Source organism: Mastomys coucha, unplaced genomic scaffold (genome assembly GCF_008632895.1).
Source record: "Mastomys coucha isolate ucsf_1 unplaced genomic scaffold, UCSF_Mcou_1 pScaffold12, whole genome shotgun sequence".
NCBI classification, from domain to species: domain Eukaryota; kingdom Metazoa; phylum Chordata; class Mammalia; order Rodentia; family Muridae; genus Mastomys; species Mastomys coucha.
In genome coordinates this window covers 72,474,423-72,498,129 of record NW_022196894.1, presented here as the reverse complement: position 1 = coordinate 72,498,129, position 23,707 = coordinate 72,474,423, and the positions used below count along the sequence as shown (strand labels likewise).

The 23,707-nt window shown below is 37.7% G+C and overlaps 1 long non-coding RNA gene across 2 annotated transcripts in view; it reads right to left on the bottom strand.

Moving 5' to 3' along the window:
* The window catches only part of LOC116086061, a 73,295-nt gene that overhangs the window by 11,917 nt on the left and 37,671 nt on the right, over positions 1-23,707 (bottom strand). The window contains exon 5 of one of the 2 annotated variants that reach the window (XR_004116802.1): positions 22,117-22,162. This is a non-coding gene — a long non-coding RNA (uncharacterized LOC116086061). Of the gene's footprint in view, positions 1-21,798; positions 22,163-23,707 lie in introns of those variants that run through there. The other variant, XR_004116801.1, reaches the window with a different exon arrangement.

Here is a 23,707-nt window from a genome sequence, read left to right as displayed (position 1 = left end):
CTCCCAAAAGATGTAGCACATTATATCATGGAAAGATTCATGAGCCAGATTCTCTTCACAAAATCTAGTATGCTAGGGAAAAGGGCTGAATTCCTGATAGTAGTATGATAGAAAAGGGGAAAAATAAAATAAAAAAAGATGGAAGAAGGATGGAAAAATGAATTGCTTAGGACGTTTCTCTCTCAGCTATGAACAATAAAGGTAGAAAGGAATTCCCTCCTTTAGGAAGTGGAAAGGGAGGTAACTTCCTGCCTTTGATTGGAATCTCAATATGTTGCTCTCTTAGTTAGGGTTTCATCGCTGTGAAGAGACACTATGACCAAGGTAACTCTTAGAAGGAAACCATTTAATTTGGGTTGGCTTACAGTTTCAGTTTAGTACATTATCATCCCAGTGCGAAGCATGGTAGTATCCAGGCAGACTTGATATTGGAAGAGCTGACAGTTCTACATCTTGATGCAAAGGCGTAAGAGACTCTCCCTTGAGAGTGTTGTGGGTGTGTCAGTGTCCCACTACGCTAGGGTACTTGCCTGGTACAAGAGGTGGCCTCTTCAAGTTTTATATATCCAATGCATCTTTTGGGTATATGCCAGGAATAGTATAGGTGGGTCTTGAGGTAGAACTATTTCCAAATTTCTGAGAAGCTACAAGATTGATATCCAAAGTGGTTACACAAGTTTACACTCCCATCATCAATGGAGGAGTGTTCCCTTTGTTCCATGTTCTTGCCAGCATGTGCTATCACTTCAGTTTTTGATCTTAGCCATTCTGACCTGAGTAAGATGTTTTTTTTTTTTTTAATTTGTGTTTCCTTGATGACTAAGGACTTTGAATATTAAATTATCCTGTCGATAGTAAATGCAGGGATGTGGGATGGATCAGAGACTGAGGGAATGGCCAACCATAACCAACCCAACTTGGGACCTATACCATGGGCAAGCACCAAGCCCAGTCACTATTAATGATACTTTATTATGCTTGCAGACAAGAATCTAGCATGGCTGTCCTGTGAAGAGCTCCACCTAGCAGCTGATTCAGACAGATAGATACAGCCCAGCATTGGATGGAGCTTGGGGAATCTTATGAGAGAATAGGGGGAAGGATTGCAGTCCTGAAGGGGATAGAACTCCACAAGAAGACCTACAAAGTCAAATAACCAGGACCCTTGGGGCTCTCAGGACCTCCAACTAAATAGCATGCATGGGATGGACATATACCTCCCTGCACACATGTAGTAGATGTATAGTTTGGTCTTCGCGTGGGTCCTAAAAAATTGGAGCAGGTGCTAGCTAAAAAGCTGTTGCTTGTTCATGGGATATGTTGTTCTAGCTGGGTTGCCTTGTCTGGCCTCAGTTGGAGAGGATGTACCTATCCCCACAGAGACTCCATTTCTCCAGGTGTGTAGATATCCAGGGGAGCATCCATCTGCTCAGAGGAGAAGATGGGGGTGGGAAAGGACTGAGGGGGTGGGGGGAATGACCCAGAGGAGGGCAGTGGGCAGGATCTTGAGTGAATAAGTTTAAAAAAAAGAAAGGAGAGAGAGAAAGAGAGAGAGAGAGAGAGAGAGAGAGAGAGAGAGAGAGAGAGAGAGAGAGAGAGAGAGAGGGAGAGAGAGAGACATAGACAGAGACAGAGACACTGACTTTTCCTCCAAGGCATCCAGGAGGAAGCTCTCTTCTGAGTTGGGTAGAGGTTGAGCAACAAGAGACTGCAACAAGGCCACACCTACTCCAATAAGGCAGCACCTCCTAATGGTGCCACTTCCCATGGGCAAAACATTTAAACCACCACATTTGTACAACATGACAAGAACAAGTACCTATAGGAGTCATCTTCCCCTAATTCTACATCAATATATGAGCACTGAGTCACTGTAGGAACATAATGCATATTGTAAAGCCTAACTTCTTGATTTATGTTAGTCGTAGGTGCTGCAATAAAGAGAGAAGATCACCAAGATGCCAATTCTTCATTTTTCCAAAGGAGCAGTAGAGTTCAGACTTCTTGGAAAAGACTGACATCCAGCTAGCTTACTTCAGTTTCTTTATTCAAACTTTATACAATAAGGTTAACTAACTACCAAAGTTATTTTGCCCTTGCTCCCATAAGAGCAGACAACTCACACAAATCTTAATCTCTTTTGACCAAGGCTAGCCATAATCAAAGTAGGAGCTCCAAATTTGCCAGGAGTGTTGTAGGACCAAGGTTGGGTCAGTCTCAAGTTCTCACATAGTACCAAATGCAAATTCTCTAGAGAGACATTTCTTTAAGGTTCAAACAGTCCCAAAACAATTTCTCAGCCTCTATTGATTAACCCAAACACAGCAAAGGCTCTGCTGAAACATTTCAGTCAAAGCCAGACAAAGGCTTTACTGTACACATCACTACAGTGACTGCAACCTCTTCTCCATCTTGGAAATCAGAGCTTGGAACATTTGTTTCTTTATTTCTAAGAAATAAAGGTTTCTTTGGAAGTTCATCACTAAGCAAATAATGCAGATATTTAACAATGGCTATAAAATAGAGAACTTTAATACAGGTTAGAATTCATAGAGAGAACATTAAAAACAACCCGGCATCAATCAGAAGCCTCTGCTTTGGTAGGACAGAATTTAATTTCAGTCTTAATCACAACTAATTATAGTGTAGGTCTCAGATTATGTAAATTCTTATGTCTGTGAGAGTGACATAAAATAAAATTGGCATAATTTGGTGTTCAGAGGACTGACTTCTCTAACACTAATTCAACTTCACACAGTATAGCTTCAAGCTAGATTCCACTGTCATTAGAGGTAGGGCGTGTCAGGAAGTGCAGGACTGCTATGCCAAGTGCAGGACTTAATGCTGACCTAGGTAAACCATACCCAGGGAGGACAGGACACCACCTGCAGGCCTCTTTGTTGATTGCACCTCTGTAAGAGGCCTGATTTCAGAAGTCACTTTTATTCATTCTTTACCCTTGATACTTTTAGGAGTCTTATACCATGAGTCAATTTCACCAAGAGACAGCCAATTGCAGTGGAGGCCTTGGTCATTTTATTCTGCTTTGCTGGTCTTGACTGACTACTGGCTTAGAATGTGGAGTGTGGTGAGATTGGAAGCACAAGAATAACACAGGAGCCTAGAGAACTGATTCTGGACAACGACAAACAGAATTCTGATGTTCAGCCACAGGCTGTGATTATGGTTGAAACATCTGGGGTTACACTGGTTCAAAGTAAAGCGCATGAAGATAGATTGGTCTTTCTAAGTTATTTCCTTTTATGGGTAGTAATATATCAACAGTAGGTGTGGGACCAACTTGGACTTTGTCAGCCATCTCATACTAAATTATTTTGGCTTTGCAGAGTAGCTTTATGAAAACTGAGATATGTTTACTTTCCATAGCAGAAAGAGGAAGTTTCAGCTCTAAAAATATAAACTGTACACTTGAAAAAACAAGCACCAGAGAATCCAGTGTCCAAGTGATATCACATATCACCAGGAATAAAAATCTTTCAAGAAACCATGATTTCACTTGATGGTAGTCACATTATAGCAGATTCCAAAATGTACTGTAAAGGTGTAGAAATATACACATCAAGTTACCAATGTGAGCACATGAGTTAGTCATGTGAATGAAGAGCCTAGAAGTGGTTCCTTCACCTACAACCAAGTAGTTTCAACAATAGTCCTAAGACCATGCATTAGCAAATTGAAATGCTATCATTTTTTCAATGAATACTGCTAGAGAAATTGTGCATTAGCACACAAAAACATTGACATTGAAATGAAGACATGGCTCAGCAGTTAAGAGCACCAAGTGTTCTTACATTGTACCTCTGTTGATTTCCAGCACCCACATGGACATTTTCAGTCTCTAACTTCAGTTCCAGGGAATCCAATGTTCCCTTTGGCACTAGACATGCAAGTAATACACAGATAATACAGACAAAAATATTTTTAGAAACTGAGCGTGGACTCATATTATTACAAATTACATATTGTAAAAATTAACTCATAAAAAGCCCTTAAAGGCAGGACTTGGAACTCCAAAACTGCTAGAAGATGACTGAAAAAATATTTCTGAGCACTTAGGTGGACAATATACCTTTTAGAGGCTCCAAAAGCATAGGCAACAAAGCCAAAAATCAAAGGGAGTTATTTCCAACCTTCAAAAACTCCTACCCAAAGGAATGCTCCAATAAGCAATGAAGAAACAAGAAAAAATGCAAAAATGAGAGAAACAATATTTTCAAATCATATTTTTCTAAAGGGTTAATACCCAGAGTACCTAGGGAATGCATAGAGAATTTAAACTAAAAACAGAACAGAACAAAACAACAATAAAGCCCCTCAAAAGTAGAAAATGCAAATGAGCAGCAGATTAAAGTATAAAGTCAATCTCACTACACCCTAATATTTATTTCAAAAGACAACGCAATTCCTTCAAGCCTGTGCAAAAGCAGGCAAAAGGGAAAGCGAATTAGTATATAAATAATATGGACTGTGGGATGGAGTTTGCTGACGAATTTAAAAGGTGGAACTATCATATGAGCCAGAAATCCCAATACTGTGGGTATGGACATAGAAAATGAAGCCTGCATGTTGAAGAACCATCTGTGTTTCCATGTTTACAGAACTGCTCAAAATATTAGATGATGAATAGATAAATTGGGGCAGTACACAAACTGGAATTCTGTGCACCGGTAGCAAAAATGAGATCTTGTCATTTTCAGCATGAGTAGCATTAGAAATGAGTATTTGAAGTGAATATCATGCTTAGAAGAACATGCACTTCATTCACTCATATACAGGATCTAGAATAATTTAAACTTGTGGACATGGACAATAGACACGAGGATGGTTGTCTGTGTTTGTTGGCTCAGAAATCACATGGCTGAGCTAGGTATTCATAAATTCAAACACATCCATGTCTATATATTGTAACCCTGTCCTAAAACTGTAAAGGTAGAGTTAACAGAAACAGTACCCATCGGGGGCTGACAGAAAGGAGAGAGAAGGTTGCTGAAGAAATCCTGATAGATAGCTGGGTCAAATAGTGAAAAGATTCTTTATGTTATGTATTGATTGTACAGTTTGCCTGAACAGAGAATGAAAGACTGACGGGACTATCTATAAGCACAGTAATTTAACCCACATAAAAATAACAGTCGCTGTGAACATACAGGTGTGGGAGAAGTTATGCTTAGTTGAAGAGCACATAGTTTGCATAAACAAAGATTTCAGCCCTAGATTAGATCAGCACCAAATGAACAATAATTTAAATATCCTATTTAAATCACTGAGTTTTACTCATGGATTATTATTTTTTTGATTAATTTGATCCCAATACCAAAATAGCAACAATAATAGCATCAAACAACCTGTATAATGAGCAGATCATGCTTATTAAAGATTGGAGTGAGAAACTTTGCTGTTTCTTTACAAAGTTGATTATACATCTCGGGAATCTCATGAGTATTTCAACATGCTAAAAAAACAAGAGTTTCTTGGAAATATTTAAAATGTTCAAGATCATTGCATTTAATTTTTTATACAATGAATATATATAGAAATAGCTATATTATAATTGCATTACTCTTTATGATCTATATTATATGTCACAATTAAATAACTAATAAAAACTAATATTCTCTAATGTATGTGCTAACTCATATTTCTAGATGCTTTCTTGTTAAAATATGTCAATTATATCATAACTGGCTAGTGATAAACCATATAACAATTGTGATTTGTTGTTATTAAGATCATTCATAGGGACTTGAGTTTAACTTATGGTTAACTTTTCAGGCAAGTTCTTGTACTTTCAACATTTTCAAAATTTCATATTTTTATAGAAAATATGACTTCCCAATAGGAGCAAGCTACGAATGTTTTCTCATTGAGATAGCTGTGCGGATATCAACAGTATTTTTCAGTGTTCACGTTGCATAGGGATTACCTTCTGCCATTGTCTTTCCTTGCTGTAACTCATTACTATTTTCATATGATGTTCCCATGAGTCTTGGGGCAAGATTCAAAGTTACATTATACAATTCCAAAGTTCCTCCTTACTCTCCCAACTTTAGACACACAAATGGTGCACATGCATATATGTTAGAGTGTGTGTGTATGTTTGTGTGTGTTGTGAATGGATCTATATACATGTGGCATGTGTATGCACATCCATATAGAGTCTTAAGGTTGATGTTAGGTGCCTTCCCTCGACTCTTCTCCCCTTTATATATTGAGAGCATGTCTCTCAGTTAACCTATAGCTATTGCTTCTGGTTGCCTGGTTCACCAGATTTTTCTATTATTCCAGCTGTTTGTGTGAGTTGGTATTACACATGTGCAACTTGCTTTTATGAGTCCTGCTATCCAGACTTAGGTGCCAAGACTTGCAGAACAAGACTTTTACCCAAAAAGCCATCTTCCCAACACACTATTCTCAACAAATGTAGCCCAGTAATATCCATAGGCTACACTTAAAAGTGCTAAAATGCTGTGTTTAAGTGTATTTCACATACTTTGCAATTGCCATTGGAAATACTTAGTCAATATGCAGTTGAGTCCTTTGTGATTTTTAAGATCTGGACCACAGGCTAGTAGTAAAGAAACCTTTCTGTATGCTTGTAAGATTACCAACATTGGCCTTCCATAACACCTTTGCAAGAGCAGTGCCGGAAGGAAGTTTAACAAGCTGAGATTCCATTCTTAGCTATAGCTCCCCAATGATCTCATTTATTTTTATCCGCCAAGAAATATACTGTTCCCCATGCCCAGACTTTTTGCATTCCTTATCCATACTAGAGCGATTGTCACCTGTATCTTATCTATTGCTCAAGGAGAGTGTCTTATTTTTTTTCTGCCATATCATCTACCTGATTGATAGGTACTCAACAAATAACCAAAAAATTATCTGAAGAAGCATAGCAGCTGAGGGTAAGATGGGTAGGGATGTGATTTTACTGGACCACATTTGTGTCCCAGTAGTGCTGGTGATAATGAAATTGTCCAGCCCCAAAGAGGAGAGCTGTGGCTATATTACTAAGGGCTAGGGACACCATTTAATGAGAGTATAGATTTACAGCAATGCAATGGCATCTTTATGGTAGAATCATTTTCCTAGCAGTACTAATTTGGGTGAACACTATTTTTAGTATATTGGCTCATATTTACCTTTGCCTGTTCAAATTTAGGCTCAGCATTATAGGGAAATATTGAATAGTAAGAAAGGAGGAGGGAAATAATAGTCGCACTGTACAACAAAATGCATCTGTGTGATTCATTTCCAAATTCTTTGTACTCACGGAAAATAATTACAGTGTTCACTCCTAAAAATGGTACAGGGATGATTATTAAACAGATGTACAGCTATTTGTCGTTGAGGTTTGACAATTTCATTTACAAACTAGTATGCTTATGTAAGAGCTCTGGATCAAATCTACACCATCTGTGTTGCTTTAAAAGCTTATTTGGGACATGTGCTGCGTACAGTACAGAAGCGGTTCTTTTGTCTTATGAACAATTGGGTATGTTGTTCTGTGGGATTGTACTATGGCCTCTCACTCTTTTATTTAACCCAGGGGAAACTCATCTGAACAGTTATTATTTTTATCTAGATGCAATTCACTGAAAGCTGTATAGTGTCCTGTGATAAATGACTTAAAGCATTCATGCCAGGAATTCTAAGGTATGCGTCTTACAGAATTCTGCAGCTAGTAATATTGCTTCTGAGTCAGTAGTCACACATAATCTAGATTACTGTTCTGATTTGACTATTTAGTAGTTATGGATCTTGGGAAGGTTGATGGCTCTCTTCGACAACTTATTTTTCTTGAAGTTAGTAAAATGAAATATGAGCACACATTTGTAAGAAGGTTTGTCTTAGAAGTTTTCAGATTTTGGAGTCTTTTTCTTTTCACAGGGATTTCTTGCAGAGATGGCACCTAAGTCTATATCCAAAATCTTTTATTATACACACTATATTCTCATAGCCTAAAGCAAAATTTGCACAAGAATTTCACTGTACACTGGAGCTGGTCACAGGAGGACAAATATGAGTCTCTATGTATTAATGTCATATCCAAACACAAAAGGATACAAAGTTTGGAGGATTTCAAATTCCAAATTAGAGGCATTTATTAGGAACAAATATTGACCAAGGACTAAACATTAATGCATGGAAGCCCCCATAAAACTACAATCCCTATTATTAGAAAAATATTTAAAACTAGCTATTATTGGCTAGTTCAGAACGTTTTGCAAATTAAGGAAAGTGCCTCTAAAGCTATGCCAGGTGTTAGGAAAAGATGTAAATGGAACAAATCTGTAGTCATCAAAACTGAGTTTTAAATGCAGCTTCCCCTGCATCACTCTCTTGTTTAGGTAGATTTTGTGTCTTTGATCTTAGCAAATGGAAAAATAGGTCTATGTCTTTAGGAGGTGATTTGAATGAAGACATTTTGAGGTACGTTGACATTAACTGATGGTGTTCTCAGTTTTATGTCAAGACATTAGAGTTTCCTAAGAAGAAAATGTTTGTATTTAATATTCAGGGGGTCAATTTAATTTACAGGGTGCTGAATGGACTCATACTGCCTTTCCCAAGGTTTCTTGATCCCTTATTTTTTTCTTCTTTTTTTAAATTTATAACTTATCTGTGGTCAAACTTTGTAAGCAATTCAGGCACAGTGCAATACAATTGTTTTGTTCATTATTTCATCAAGATGTAGCATTTGGTGTGCACATCTGGATGATGATTTCCTTTAAGTATTCTTAGTCATGATGTACTTTTTTGTATACTTATGTATGTGTGCTATATGTATGTGTTTGTGTGAGCATCCTCACTTCTGTGTTTGTGTACATATAGAGATCAGAGTTTCTCTTCTGTTTTCTTTTTTCAGTTATTTCTGTCTTACTTTTTAAATCAGTGGCTCTCACTGAATCCAGAGCTCAATGATAAAGATAGCTGGCCTTGCTATGAACACCAGAAAGCCTATTGGCTCTACCTCATTATTGTAGGATTACAAAAATGTACTAAATCACCTAGATTTTTTTCAGGTGAGGTAGGGTGCTCAAACACAGAACTTTTTGGCTTGTTTGGCAGGCATTTACTTACTGCACTATGTCCCAATTGTTCTTGTTTATTTTCCACCATTTAAAGTGAATGGGCAGAGAAGAGTTCCTAGTGCATTTTGCTGTGTCTTCCCCTCTTCTGTGTCTGGTTGTCTTTGTAGGAATCGATGCTATAACATTATAGGAGGAGCTTTCGCAGAAGGAAGAGAGACTCCATACAGTTGGCTCACATTTTGCCATGACAGTTATAAAAGGCCAGTGCATGGATGTTTGATTTTGAACCATTTATTTCTACAATTGCATCAGTCACTGGTTTGGGAAATAAAGCCTTCCTTATTTCCCACAGGGAGGGTTGTCTGGTCAGCAAGGAGAAATAGAAAATCTGAGTTAAGTTTGAGTGTCATATAATGGTCACCAGCTTCTACCTAATCTCCTGCTTTGCCTCCTGCCTGTGCTTTGGGCAAATTGGGGAGCTGTTTTTTGTCCTAAGCCTGATATGCTGGCTAGTCATAGGAATCAGCTTCTCCTTATGAGAGCCCATCATGCCTGACACCAGAATTTTTAGCAGTCTGACAAACGCAGGTAAGTCCCTCTGGGCCTGGATAACCTGCTCAGTGCCAAAGTTCTTAGGCTTTTACTCAAGTGAGAAGCCTTTCGTCTCCTGCTTTTTCATGCTAGCAGAAACCAGGGCCATCAACTCTTCCTAGCATCCATTACTTTCAGCATCCTACTGTGATGGAAAAGCTTCTCTCTCCTCCTTTTCTTAAAACAAACAAGATATTCTCTAATCTGCCATTCGAATTGCTTTTTGAATTGATCATACTTACAAGAAGTATGTTTTTCATGGACTGGTAATAGGGAGTGTAATTGTTAAGCCATGGTATAAACACTAACTAGAATTTTTTCTTGCAACATTGAGTTCCTTGTGTACAACTTTAATTTCCTTTTACTTTATATAACCAGTAACATGGGAAATGTCGGTGAATGATGATTATTTTCTGTTTCTATTCTTCCTGCCTTAGAAAATGAATTCAGAGTATTGTCCTCACGGGATGCCTCTTACTGTTAGGGATTTTGATCTTGTTTATTTTGTAAGCCTTGCTGGTTTTCAAGGTCGTGGTATATAAACTTCTTTCTCAACCTTCCATGTTCTTGACCACTGGGTCTACATATTTTCAGATTGTGAATGGGATATGAATTTAATCACAGAATGAAATACTTTTATATTTCCCTTTTCTCTGTTTTAAATAACTTCTTAAAAATATTTATTTTGTGTTAAATATATAAGTCCATCTCTTTACTGCTTTGCCCCTTAGCAATTTAATGAATGAAAACAATCACTATTTTCTTAATGAGATCTGTCTTTACAGCTTTCTTTCTTAAAGAAAACCTGGGTTAAATATTGAGGAAGATAATAAGAAAATCATCATGATAAAGATAAATGTTATTTTAATTAAAACAAATCTAATTTAGGAAATATGAAAACTATCCAGAAAAGCCAATTAACATCATTCAGAGCTTGAAGAAATTTTTGTATCCAATTAGTGGCACTGCTTTACTATTTCTTCATTTCAAGGAAATGTTTTAATTTTGTTAGCTAGCATGATATTTGCAGCTGATTATTGAGTTCCACTGAGGTACATGATCCCATGAGGACTTCTGTTACTTGTGATAACTTCATCTATCTCTGTGTACTCCTGACAAGCCATTAAATTTGCCTTGTCAATGGTTTCTACAGGAAGGCAGTTTGTCATTAGTGAAGGCTGCAGTGCCTAACCTGCAGATTAAATTAGGGACTGGATCAACATGTAACATTAATGTTCATACTCGCTAATTGGCACCATATCCATGGGACATCATAGTCAATTGAAAAAAATCTTTTTTCCTTAATTTTGTTTCTCTTTGAAACTTCTTGAGACACAGTGTTAATGTTCACAAGTATCAGACGACATTCCAGGAAATGACTGTTTTAGACATTTCAAGATAGTTCAGGGAAATTACAAAGAACTCCTCTAGCATGAATCCAAAAATGTTTCAAAATGCAAATACAGTAATTAATATTGTACATTTTTAATGATCTGAAACAACTCATGAAATTGTCGCTTGTAACAAAATATCCCAGTCTAAACAGAAAGGATTTAAAATTAGAATTATTCATTTTAAGTGTATACTGTAGTGAATAAATCATTTTATGTTTTATACCATTACAAAATTATTTATACATTTAAACTAAGTAATTTTCATCTCAAGTTATGGTGTTTAAACTGTAAAAATATTTAAGGCAAAAACTCACTGAAAACATTCAATTATTGAAGAAAAAATAATGCAAAGACCCAGAGTTATTTATTCTTAATTTTAAACAATGCCACTACCCATCAAACAAATTTGAATTTTCGAGCTGGATTACAGAGCAATAGTGATAAAAACCACATGGTTTTGGTACAGAGACAGGCTAGAAGAACAATGGAATAGAATTGAAGACCCATAAATGAACCCACATATTGTCACTTGATCTTTGGAAAAGGTACTAAAACCATCCAGTCCATAAAAGAACTTCAATTGGAGGTCAGCATGTAGAAGATCCATTTTTTTACTAGATATTTTCTTTTATTACATTTCAAATGATATCCCCTTTCCCAGTTTCCCCTTCAAAAATCCCCTATTCTCTCCCCCATCCCCTTGCTCACCAATTCACACTCTCCCGATTCCTGGTCCTGATATTTCCCTACACTGGGGCATAGAACCTTCACAGGACCAAGGGCCTTTCCTCCCATTGATGACCAACTAGGCCATCCTCTGTTACATATATAGCTGGGGCCATTAGTCCCACCATGTGTACTCTTTGGTTGGTGGTTTAGTTCCTGGGAGCTCTGAGGGTACTAGTTAGTTCATATTGTTGTTCCTTCTAAGGGGCTGCAAACCCCTCAGCTCCTTGGGTCCTTTCTCTAGCTCCTTCATTGGGGACCCTGTGCTCAGTCCAATAGACAACTGTGAGGCTCTACTTCAGTATTAGTCGGACACTGGCAGAGACTCTCAAGAGACAGCTATATCAGGCTCCTGTCAGCACTTGCTGGCATCCACAATAGTGTTTGGGTTTGGTGATTAGAAATGGAAAGGATTCTCAGGTGGAGCAGTCTCATGATTGTCCTTTCTTCAGTCTCTTCTCCATACTTTGTCTCTGCAACTCCTTTCATGGATATTTTGTTCCCTCTTCTAAGAAGGATCAAAGTATCCATACTTTGGTTTTCCTTCTTTTTGGGTTTCTTGTGGTTCGTGGATTTTTCTTGTGTATTCCGAGCTTCTGGGCTAATATCCATTAATCAGTGAGTACATACCATGTGTGTTCTTTTGTGATTGGGTTACCTCACTCAGGATGATATTCTCCAGATTCATCCATTTCCCTAAGAATTTCATGAATTCCTTGTTTTTAATAGCTGAGTAGTACTCCATTGTGTAAATGTACCGCATTTTCTGTAATCATCCTCTGTTGAAGGACATCTAGGTTCTTTCCAGCTTCTGGCTATTATAAATAAGGCTGCTATAAACATAGTGGAGCATGTCTCCTTATTACATATTGGAGCATCTTCTGGGTATATGCCCAGGAGTGGTATAGCTCATCAAGGGTAAAGTGAGGCTCTTACAGATACCACATTATTCCAATTACAAACATATACCACTAAAATGACCACTGTTTCTTGTTGTACATTTAAGTCTTCTTTTAAATAAACTGTGAGTTATTACTTCCATAAAAGTAGTTGAACAAATTATCCTTAAATCATACCACTGCATCTTTATGGACTAGAAGGTTGGACAAAGCTGTTATTTATCTCATGTAATTTTATTAGTATACAGCAAAAATTGAAATTTTATTATTCATTTTTACAAGTTCATATAGTAAAGAAATAGATATTTTTCTATTATCTTTAGATTTATTTACTCTATTTTATATGTAGTTCTTTTTGCAAGCATATATATTTATGTGTACTGATTACATGACTGGTGCCAAGAGACATCAAAAGGAATGTGGGCCCGTGGTCTCTCCTGTTGATACCTGTGGCTGCAGGACACGTTAGTTAAAAGGAGGCAATGTATATTTGTGAGATATTTTATTATAGGAAAGAGAAAAGGATGCGGCCATAACCATGGAGAGAGAGAGAGAGAGAGAGAGAGAGAGAGAGAGAGAGAGAGAGAGAGAGAGAGAGAAAGGAGAAGAAGAGGAGAGGGGGAGAGAGATAGAAAGGAGAAGAAGAAAGCAAGAGATCAAGAGAGGGCAAAGCAGGAGAGGAAGAAAGGAAACAAGAGAGAAGGGAAGGGCAAGCTGCCCCTTATATTGTGTGATTTTGAGCTATCACTCTGTGGAGCAGGGCATGCCTGGCTGTGGTCAGATGACTGGGGTTAGGGTCCAGCTAGAATGCTGGGAGCTTGGGGCACTGTGTATGTGACAAAACACACATCTCCTGCCGGGGGGGGGGTGTGTGAGAGGTTGTGACTGAAACAGGAGCCAGGGTCCCAGGAGTTATGGTTGAACACCTTCCATCCCTTCCAGGCAGAAACTATCTCCCACTGGGGCTTCGGGGTTCCAGACCTATTATTCCACTGGGCCCAGGTTGCCTGAACACTGCCCTACAAAAAAGGCTATGAACTCCCTGAAAATCGAGTTACAAATGGTTGTGAGCCACTGTGAGTATGTGTGTGTGTGTGTGTGTGTGTGTGTGTGTGTGTGTGTGTGTGTGTGAGTATGAGGGTGTGTATGTGGTGTTTGTGTGTGCTGGAAGCTAAACCCAGGTTCTCAGGAAGATCAACAAATGCTCTTAATAGCTGAGTCATTTCTCCAGCCCCATGAACGTTAATATTTTCTTTTATTTCCAGTCATTCCTCCATACAGTTAAAAGGCTAAAAATTCTCAGGAAGTAGTATGTCAGCGTAGTAAGTCAAAATAAATAGGAGAAACCAATCTGCAAACAACCTCATTCATCATTGAGTGGCTTCTACACTTACAGGATTACATAATGCATTTTTTCTACGTTATCACACAAATTGCCATGTTACTTCAAAAAATAAACCTGTTTACAAATTCCCCTTAGAGAAAATGTGTAGATAGTTTCAAAAGCACAAAGATTAATATGATCATTTTAAAGTCCTGTGTTCTTAAAGTATTTTAAACTAGAGACAATGCAGATTAGCAATACTGGTGTGATTGCCTTTAACCAGGTCTTGTGATGTGCATTTAATTAGTTGTACATGACAGAGAATGTGACCTTCATTACAAAGATCTCTTTAGCATGTGTCTTTAAGAAGAGACAGGGAAGCAGGACAGTGGTGGCACACGCCTTTAATCCCAGCACTTGGGAGGCAGAGGCAGGTGGATTTCTTGAGTTTGAGGCCAGCCTGGTCTACAGAGTGAGTTCCAGAACAGCCAGGGCTACTTAGAGAAACCCTGTCTCAGAAAACAAATAAACAAATAAGCAAAAACAAAATAAATAAATAAATAAGTGAAATAAATAAAAATAAAAAGAGACAGTGAGAAAAATATCTTACACAATGATTTACTTAGTCTCTAGCCTTTAGAAGAACACATAAATCTTTCCCCTCAACAAGTGACATGATATTAATTTATACTAACACAGTCCTGATTCAACTCTACTTTGGGGCCACCTTTTAGAAAATTATCTTGCCTGGTTGAAAACATGGAATTCTTAATAACTCATCATATGTCTGAAGAAAGTTGATTTACATTCTTTGCCTGAAGAGTAGGCTAGTTCTAAAGATGTGTATGTGTGCATGTATGCATGTGGTGTATGGGTGGGCATTCACATGTATGTGTGTGAAAGCTCATATTTTCTGGAAGAAATACTTACTTTTGAATTTGTATATAGCCTTTTAACCTGGGTAATCTTAGATATCTTAGCCAATGTTTCTTCACTCGGTGACATATTTTAAAGAATCATTGGCTTCTTCATTTATTAATTGCTGTTGAATGATACTGTTATTCCTTAAAAAGTAGAGAAAGTACTTAAAAACAGGAGTCATTTATAGTCCCAACTGTAGAAGTTCATTGTTCCGTGACAGTCATCAATATCTTTTGCTTCCTGATAAAATGAGGTATGGTTGTTACAGCCATGATTCAGTTGTCCAGGGCTAAGGTCATAACTTGGAAATCATTTTTGTTACTCTTGGTCTTCTGAACTTAAAAGAAAATTTTCAGATAGTTATAAAATCGTTGATTTGATGCCACATTCTAGGAAAACACACAACAAAGTAAAACAAATTCTTGACCTCTGGGAATGGATTTGTCATTGAAAATTGAAAGCATGATTTCCATAGCTGTATTTTCTTTGACTTTGGCAAGGGTAATGGAGCTCGCATTTGTGTATATTGATGACCAAGGTCTCTGTTCAAATGATGAGCAAAATGTTTTCTGGCATTTTTAGCACCAAAACAAAGAGCAGGCAATTTGCTGCTGCACACTACAGGATGAGAAACATGCATTAAATTTCATGTTATGTGGGCAGTTCCCAGATGGTTTCATTTCAGTATTAATATCTTTAAAAGTCACATGCCCATTTTTGTATTAAAATGTGTCCTGATAATTATACGCCAGTTGAAAGACACTGTACATTTCCTAGAATTTAACGCTAATAGACCTAGGTAATGAATAAATCTCTGTACTCTAGAAGCAGTGGCTAAATTATAACAAATCTGAGCCAACTCTGGGCTACAAGTGCAGGGAAAGCCCAAGATACATTATGAGATGCTGTTTGAAGAAACCAAAGACCGAAACTGTAACTCAGTGGTACAGAACTTGTCGGATACGTGCAAGGCCTTGAAATTGACTTCTGATTATAATATGGGATGTAATAACGTATGGTTTTATTACAACATGGGTTAAAAAAGATAGAGACAAAGAGCAAGAGAGTACAGAGAATGTAACAAATACCAACTAAGTAACAATGTTGTTATACATAGCTGCTGCTTCCACAGACATAATTCTATATTTAGAACTGAACTGAGTTTATGTAAGAGAGATATTATGACAATTCACTGGATGAATATGTCCAGAATGACATTCCACTCTATCAAGTCCATGTGCCAAAGTAATTTTCATGGTGAAGAATGTAGCACGCGAGCAGAATAATGGAACTGAAGCTATTAGGAAAAGGCTTGTAGATTTGCTAACCTTTATGATGGAATCCATTCAGCATATTCCTGCAATTTGTAGGAAGGTCAGTTTGATTCTACTTATGAATGGATAGAGCTTAGTAGTTGACCTAGGCCAGTGTATTGCCAAGTCTTAACTTTTTATGTCTAGATCACTTGAGTATAAATCATTTGTATATCACCTTTCCACTAAAACAACTGATAAATTTGAAATTTAAAAATCACTGACTGGTAGGTTGGGGAGAATTCCTTCTCACAGGTAAAGGGAAAGGGGGATAAGGTGAAGAACTCTGGGGGAGGGTATGGAGGGGAGCAAATTTTGGAATGCAAATGAAATAATGAATTAAGAAATCACTTAAGATATATTTTAGAAGAAACACCAGAAAATATTCTCATTTCTTAGTCATTGTTGTTTGAATGAGAATGGCCCCATAGCCATTTTTGTTTTGATATTTGGTCCCCAATTGGTAGAACTGTTTGAGAAGGCTTAGGAGGTTTGGTCTTGTAGGAGATCCCTCACTTGAGGTGGACTTTGAGTTTTTCATTACCCACACTATTCCCAGTTAGCTCCTTCAGCCTCATGCTTATGGACCAAGATGTAAACTCTCAAATTCTGCATAAGCACCATGAATGCTTGCCTGTTGTCATGCTCTCTGACATGATGATCATGGTCTCTGATCCTGTAAAGTGTAACTACCAAATAAATTCTTGATCTATAAGTGGCCTTGATGATGGTGTCATATTAAAGTAATAGAAAAGTAATTAAAATGGGGCCCTAGTATTATGTTTTGATTGAATGTCTAAAATGCTATTGAAGAACTTAGATCTCAAGCAAACCCATAGCAAAGACTGATTACAGCTAAGTGACAAGAAAAAATGAAGGGCAGAAAAGATAAGGGCAAACACATAAGTTAAGCATGGATTTTATCCTAAGTGGTCTTACACAGACTGTGCTTGATTCCCCTCAGATCATGACAAAATAATTGTAAACTGTTGCAGAGTCACTGATGCAATTCTGTCACAAAGCTACCAAAGTTCTAGTGTTTCAAAAAAAAGTAAAAGCAGATATTAAGTACAATTATGTTTATATATTAAGTACAGACATTACTATACTTATATATGAATAAAGTTAACCACATTTAGGTTCAAACAAGGCAGACACAATAAACCAAAATTATAATTTAGTGGATGAAGAGACTGCTTTAAAGATACAGTTTATTAGAGGTCACTCAAGGACAGCCTTGGAAGTAGATATTTGTATGAATAATAGATAAGAACTGTTGTCTTAATTTTTTATGGTTAGTTATTGTTGGGGATAGGGTATTTAGAAACCCTCTCCTTGGAACATTCAAGACACTCAAAATAACAGGTGCAGAATCACACTAATTGTGATACAAAGCTAGGTCTGCTGAAAGTGTTGGGTTGTAGGGCTCTACTACTGTCCCTGCTGATATTTTGGAGTGTACAAGTTGTATTTCCTATTGAAGTGTGTCACTTTTTGACAATCACTTCAGCAAAGCTGAGATGATTTCTGATTTCCCAGTTGTGAACATGCTAAAGAGCAAGGCTTCTTCACAGATATCTGAACCACTCCAGTGATTTCTGAATGTGTTTATGTCATTATGTGCTGTTATTATTTATAAAAATTCTGAATTGCAATGCTACAAAAGGGACTCTATATTTTTGATACCTTAATAATTATTTTTACAAATCACTGTTGTGTAGCAGACATATTTGTACATAATTTTTACTGGCTAGTGTGAAGGCCTTGGAAATAAGTTTAAAGCTCTGTTTCTATGTTCAGATGAGGGAGTATTCTGTTGAGCATTGTTGGGTGATGCCAAGAGACAGTATCTGCTATTGGTTTACACATCCTTCCAATTTGAGTTGTCTGGCCTCTGAAGCTGTGTGTAACAAAAAGAAATGGAACATTGGCTCACCCTCTTTTGAAATCTTGTATATCAAAAGGAAAACATTCTCCCATGTTATGAAACGATGCTGCCATTGTAAATGATGTCCCTGAGATAAAATGCTTCACTTGAAAGAAATTTACAAAATGCTGTTTACGAAAATGAAAGGAGGGTGTTACTGACCATTCTTGCAGAATGGTAAATCACCTCCCCACCCTTTGTCACTTCTTATAATATGATGGATTTTGGACAGACCTAAAAGAATCTTCCCTAAAAGAATCTATTCAGCAAGATCTAATTTTTATTTATTTTTTAGCCCTTAAAGAATTTGTGAAATCTCACAAAAATATATAATAAAATATTAAGCTCTAAAAGGTGTAGCTCAGAAAAAAATGATGGAAGGCCATTAAAGGATTTGACAAATCTGATTTGGGAAGGCTGGTGAAGCTGAATAGAACATGAATGGAGAAGTCTCAGCATGACCAGATGTAACTCACAGTTTGGGATCCAGTCATCTAACAATAAGCACACAGTGAGGAATTACAGAAGTCATGGTTCGAAGAGTCCCTTAAAATCTATAATATATAGAGAAGTAAAGCAGGGGAAAACCTTCTAAGTGTTTCCTGATAGAGAGCAATGGAAGAAAACCTAGGAAGTTATTAAGGCTATATATTGATTTTATATTGCTGCCATATGAATTCTATATGGTGGTTTAAATTATGAAAGATTATGTGGATCCAGTCCTGGACATCAGAAGTGGGACTTCTATCTAATGGCTTAAGACCAGAGTTATGAGTTTCTGTTTTGTTCTTCAGACTTGGAAAAGAATCTGAGTTTTCTCCAGAACAAAAGAGTTTCCCTCATTCCCTGAATACCTCAAGATGGTCACTGGACATCTCACATTGCCTTTCTCTCCCTCTCTTGTGTTCCTGTTCCTTGAGAACCAAGTGTGGGAGAGAGGAAAAATGACCTTCAGTTAAAGATTTGCATAGTTATATAGACACACTCATATAATGCTACATTGTCTCTCTGTTGCAAAGTACATATCCTGAATATGAGTTGCAAAAATCACCTTATCATATTAGACATTTACAAGCTAGAGCATTAGGTGTAGGCTTAGATTCTTTTTCAACATATTTCATTTAGGATTCTTAAATCTATCAACCTCCCTTTTAACCTACCAACCAGAGATAGGAGAGAAAGGTTAATAGGAAAAGAAAGTTGTAGAAGTGTTTAGAAGTAGTTCTCTAGGGTGATTCCACTTTTCATTGTCAGAATATCAGCACTCCAGTCCAACAGCAAACATCAAACATGAATCAGGAGCAGTGGCATGATCCAGCAGAAACCACAAGGCTCTGCTGATTCAGCACAAGTCAGTGGAAACAGCCAGAATCAGACAGAAAGAATACCATGAGAAATTCTTTGGCATGTTTCTCTTTCTGAAGTGAAAAAGAAGACCAGTGATAAGTGATAAGAGAAGACCAATGAAGACCAGACTAGTGAAGACCATTGAAGCATTACAGGCCATCTGCAATGCAAGAGGAACCTTCACTGTCTATGGGATTCTATGTATATTCTTTCTAAATATCATGCACCCTCTCATGTGTCTGTTTTCAACAAAACATCACATGTCCCGTCATAAGACAGTTACTAGAAAACATCATGTGATACAACCAAGTTTTAAAAGAAACCAATAATTTCCACTTCAATTAGGCATAAAAATATTTGAGACAATTATTCTGTCAAGGACAAGAGGAATACCATTATCCAGTAAAATCATGTCACTGAGTTTTTTTTAACATCTTTATTTTTTATTAGCTATTTTCTTAATTTACATGTCATATCATATCTCCTTTCCCAGCTTCCCTTCCAAACAAAAGAAAAAACAAAAAACAAAAAAAACCCTGTTTGTTCCCTTCCCCCTCCCCCTGCTCACCAACCCACCCTCTCCCACTTTCTGGCCCTGGCATTCCCCTACACTGGGGCATAGAACCTTCATCAGCATATGTCACTGATTGTTGATAATTAATAAATGGATAGAGAAGATTTGAATTCTTTCCAGAAAACCATAATCAGTTGAAAATATAACGAGACTCTTAAAGTGTGTAATACTCAAATAAGCACAGATTTTTAAAGTGCTTAAGAGACAAACGTAATATAGAAGAAGCAGTGCGTATATGTGTGTGTGTTTACAGGTATGGATGCAGAGCTGTGCATGCAGAGGTATGCATATATATGGAGGCATGTGTTAACCTTGGATATCATGCCTGTATAAGCATCCATCTTGTTTCTTAAGACAAAATCTTTTATTAACTTGGATATCACCAAGTAGGCTAGGAAGGAGAACAAATCACTTAAGGATCTACCTTCCTCTGATTACTCAGTGCTTGAATTACAACCAAGTACTAATAGGTATGTGTATTTTATTTTATTTTATTTTGGGTTTTTTCAAGACAGGGTTTCTCTGTATAGCTCTGGCTGTCCTGGGACTTACTCTGTAGACCAGGCTGGCCTCGAACTCAGAAATCCACCTGCCTCTGCCTCCCAAGTGCTGGGATTAAAGGTATGCCCCACCATGGCCTGGCGGTATGTTTATTCTTAACTTGTGCTGACAGTTGAACTCAGATCCTCATGTTTGTAGGTAAGTGCTTAACTGACTAAGTTATCTCCCTGGTCCCAAATCACACTTTCATTTTGTATATATATGGTCATATTTTATTTTTACATGAGTGTACGAGAAGTTAGGAAATATAAGCTCTAAATATCTCTGGTACTTGAAATAGAAAAATAAAATGTAAAGGTGTCTTATATAAAACAGATGTGTCCAGATTCAAACAAACATGTTTTTACTCTCCATATAAATTCAAGAAGTAATTTATGAGGAAATAGCGACAGACTTTGCAAGGCATCTCATACCTAGGATGGGAGAGAAAGGTAGCATTTTCAATAAGATCATCCTTAGTAGTGATCACATGTTGTGTGGAGTTTTCATGTAGTTCAGTTATTTCCATGCAAGAGGTAAAGGAGCTGCTGGGGCTGTGAAACATCAGTTCTTTGGGGCAGATGCTTCCTAGTACCTGCCACTTGTCCAACCATACTTATCTACTCCAATAAAACCATGTAGGAACTGTCAACACTAATATGTCTCATTTTTTTGTAATGCTTTGCTGGATTCACACTGTCATTTTCATTCCTTTGCAAGCCATAGTGCTTAACAGCACTTCTTTGATAGCTCTGTTTTTAAGGGTGTTCCAGACAGAGTTTTAAAGTTTAGTAAACAAAAGAGTTACCTAAAAGGAAAATCTTTCCCCCGATCAATGGCACACCTGGGTAAACAGATTTACTTATATGAAATTTTCTCTAAGAATGAGCCACGAGAGGATGTTTTGGCAAGAAATGAGGCTTGCCTCTGATTTCCGATGAAGATTTGAGTTGAAGCAGTGTGTGTTCACTTAATCTTGTTAAATGTAGCACAAAACACTAAGTGTATTAGAGCGTGTACTTAAATGATAACAAACCCTGCTGTTCAAGCTAATGGGGAACAGTTCTTTTCTCACTCTGTTGCCACAGTCAAGCATTCCTTTAGACAGCATCCATATCATGGCTTCTTTGCCTCAGTACAATGAACTTTGCAGTTTTAAGTCTTTGTCTTTTTTATTGCTAAGCAATTGGGTCTTTTTGTTCTTTATTTTTGTTAAAGGGTAAATGTTGGGTACAAAATTTTGTTCTTAAGAATATCAAAGACACACAAATGCTCAAACAATAGAACTGTTATGAGCCCTACTGAGCCTATTGACAACTTGAGACCATCTTTTTCTATTGAGGGATGTTCTCAGAATTTAAAGATTACTATTTTAGGCTTTAAAGCTCCATGGAACTTTGTGGCTAGAATGATGAGGGCACTGCCACAGAAGAGAGGATTGCTAAATCTTCCTCTATCTCTCCTTTTTGTTTTAAAACACTTGGAGGACTTGAGTCGACTTTACCTTCAGGCAGGGTGATGACCTCTGGATTCCCTTCAGCCTTGAACATCTGTAAAGTAGAAAGTGGCTATAAAAAGTTTAGAATACATCTTGAAATGGTTATAAAACTATATGGTCCCTAAAGTATTTCCTGAATGAAAGAACCAATACTATTTATCTCTGTTCAGTTTAACAGAAAAACTACCATGGTAAAACATTAAGTGACTTCCCTCCTAAACTGCATATAGAATTAATGAGGATGACAAGAGGATGTTCTATTAGGCATTCCTGTTATTCTTTTTGAATACTTGTTACATAGATTTATCTTGCCCACTTCTTATCTTTCCTGATAAGGGCAAGGGGATTTAATGGCAGACTGGGACTTAATGGTGGTTGTAACCTCGTACTGCTCCCTTGAGATACCCCTTCAAGGATATTTGAATGGGCCTGAATGGAGATTTGAAGTCAGAATTGTCTCTGTTTGTGATAATAGTGGCCCCTAATTGGAGGTCATTCTTAGTGAATACACAGTAACAGGAACTTTCTAGGCAGCGGGAGACTTCAGCTGAGGCCCTGCATTTACTCTTTCCCTCCCAGTTGCCAGTGCCGGGCTGGAAGACTTGTCATCTCCCAGGCATTTTGGAGTCCGTGCTCCTTTAGGCAAATTCGTGTTGTATAACTTGATGTTTCCTATCTCAATTTAATAGTAAATCATTTATAGTGTCAATTGTATGACTTCAAATCTCCTCTGTGTGAAAGAAAGGCGAAGAAAACAGTCTATGTGATTATAAACTCCAAGTTCTTAAAAGAATTTAAAAGTTTTAAGGTGAGTGAAATGCAGACTGGGAATTGTACAGCTTTAGCAGCAACGATGTCATTGCTATTGTTGGAGACACATATATCCTGTAGAGAAAAGGAAGCTACACCACAACCTCGCAGACCTTGCCCCACTCTCCATAATGGACCCGAGCACACCATAGCAGGCCCTTCGATCCTCAAGCCCACCTAAGAGTTTGTAGCTTAGAGACCCTGCCTGAGCAATGGCACACAGACCTCTTGTGGCTACTTTTTCTATAGAAAGCTCTACGATGCCTTCTGGGAAGCCAAACCGCTTCTGGACAATTGTGGTCAACTCTCGGATTCGAAACCCCTTCTCCCCAAGGACATTCTGTGTTCTGGTGGCTAAAATAATGATTTCTGTTCTGGTCGGTAACTCACAGAGGGCCAAGTCCATGAAGTTTGTGGATGGAATGATGATTCACAGTGGAGACTCTGTTAACTACTATGTTGACACTGCTGTGCTCCTCAGAGCCATGTGACACTGCCATGTGCTCCTCAGACAGGGTGTGCTGGGCATCAAAGTGAAGATCATACTGCCCTGGCACCCAAGTGGTAGGATTGGTCCCAAAGAGCCTCTGTCTGATCATGTGAGCATTGTGGAATCTAAAGATGAAATCTTGCCCACGACTCCCATCTCAGAGTAGATGGGTGGGAAACCAGAGCCACCTACCATGCCCCAGCCAGTGCCTACAGCATTAACAGGGTCTTGTCAGCTGCATCTAGAGGTTGGATGTTAGCTTATAAAGATGTTTAATAAAATCCTGAACAAAAAAAA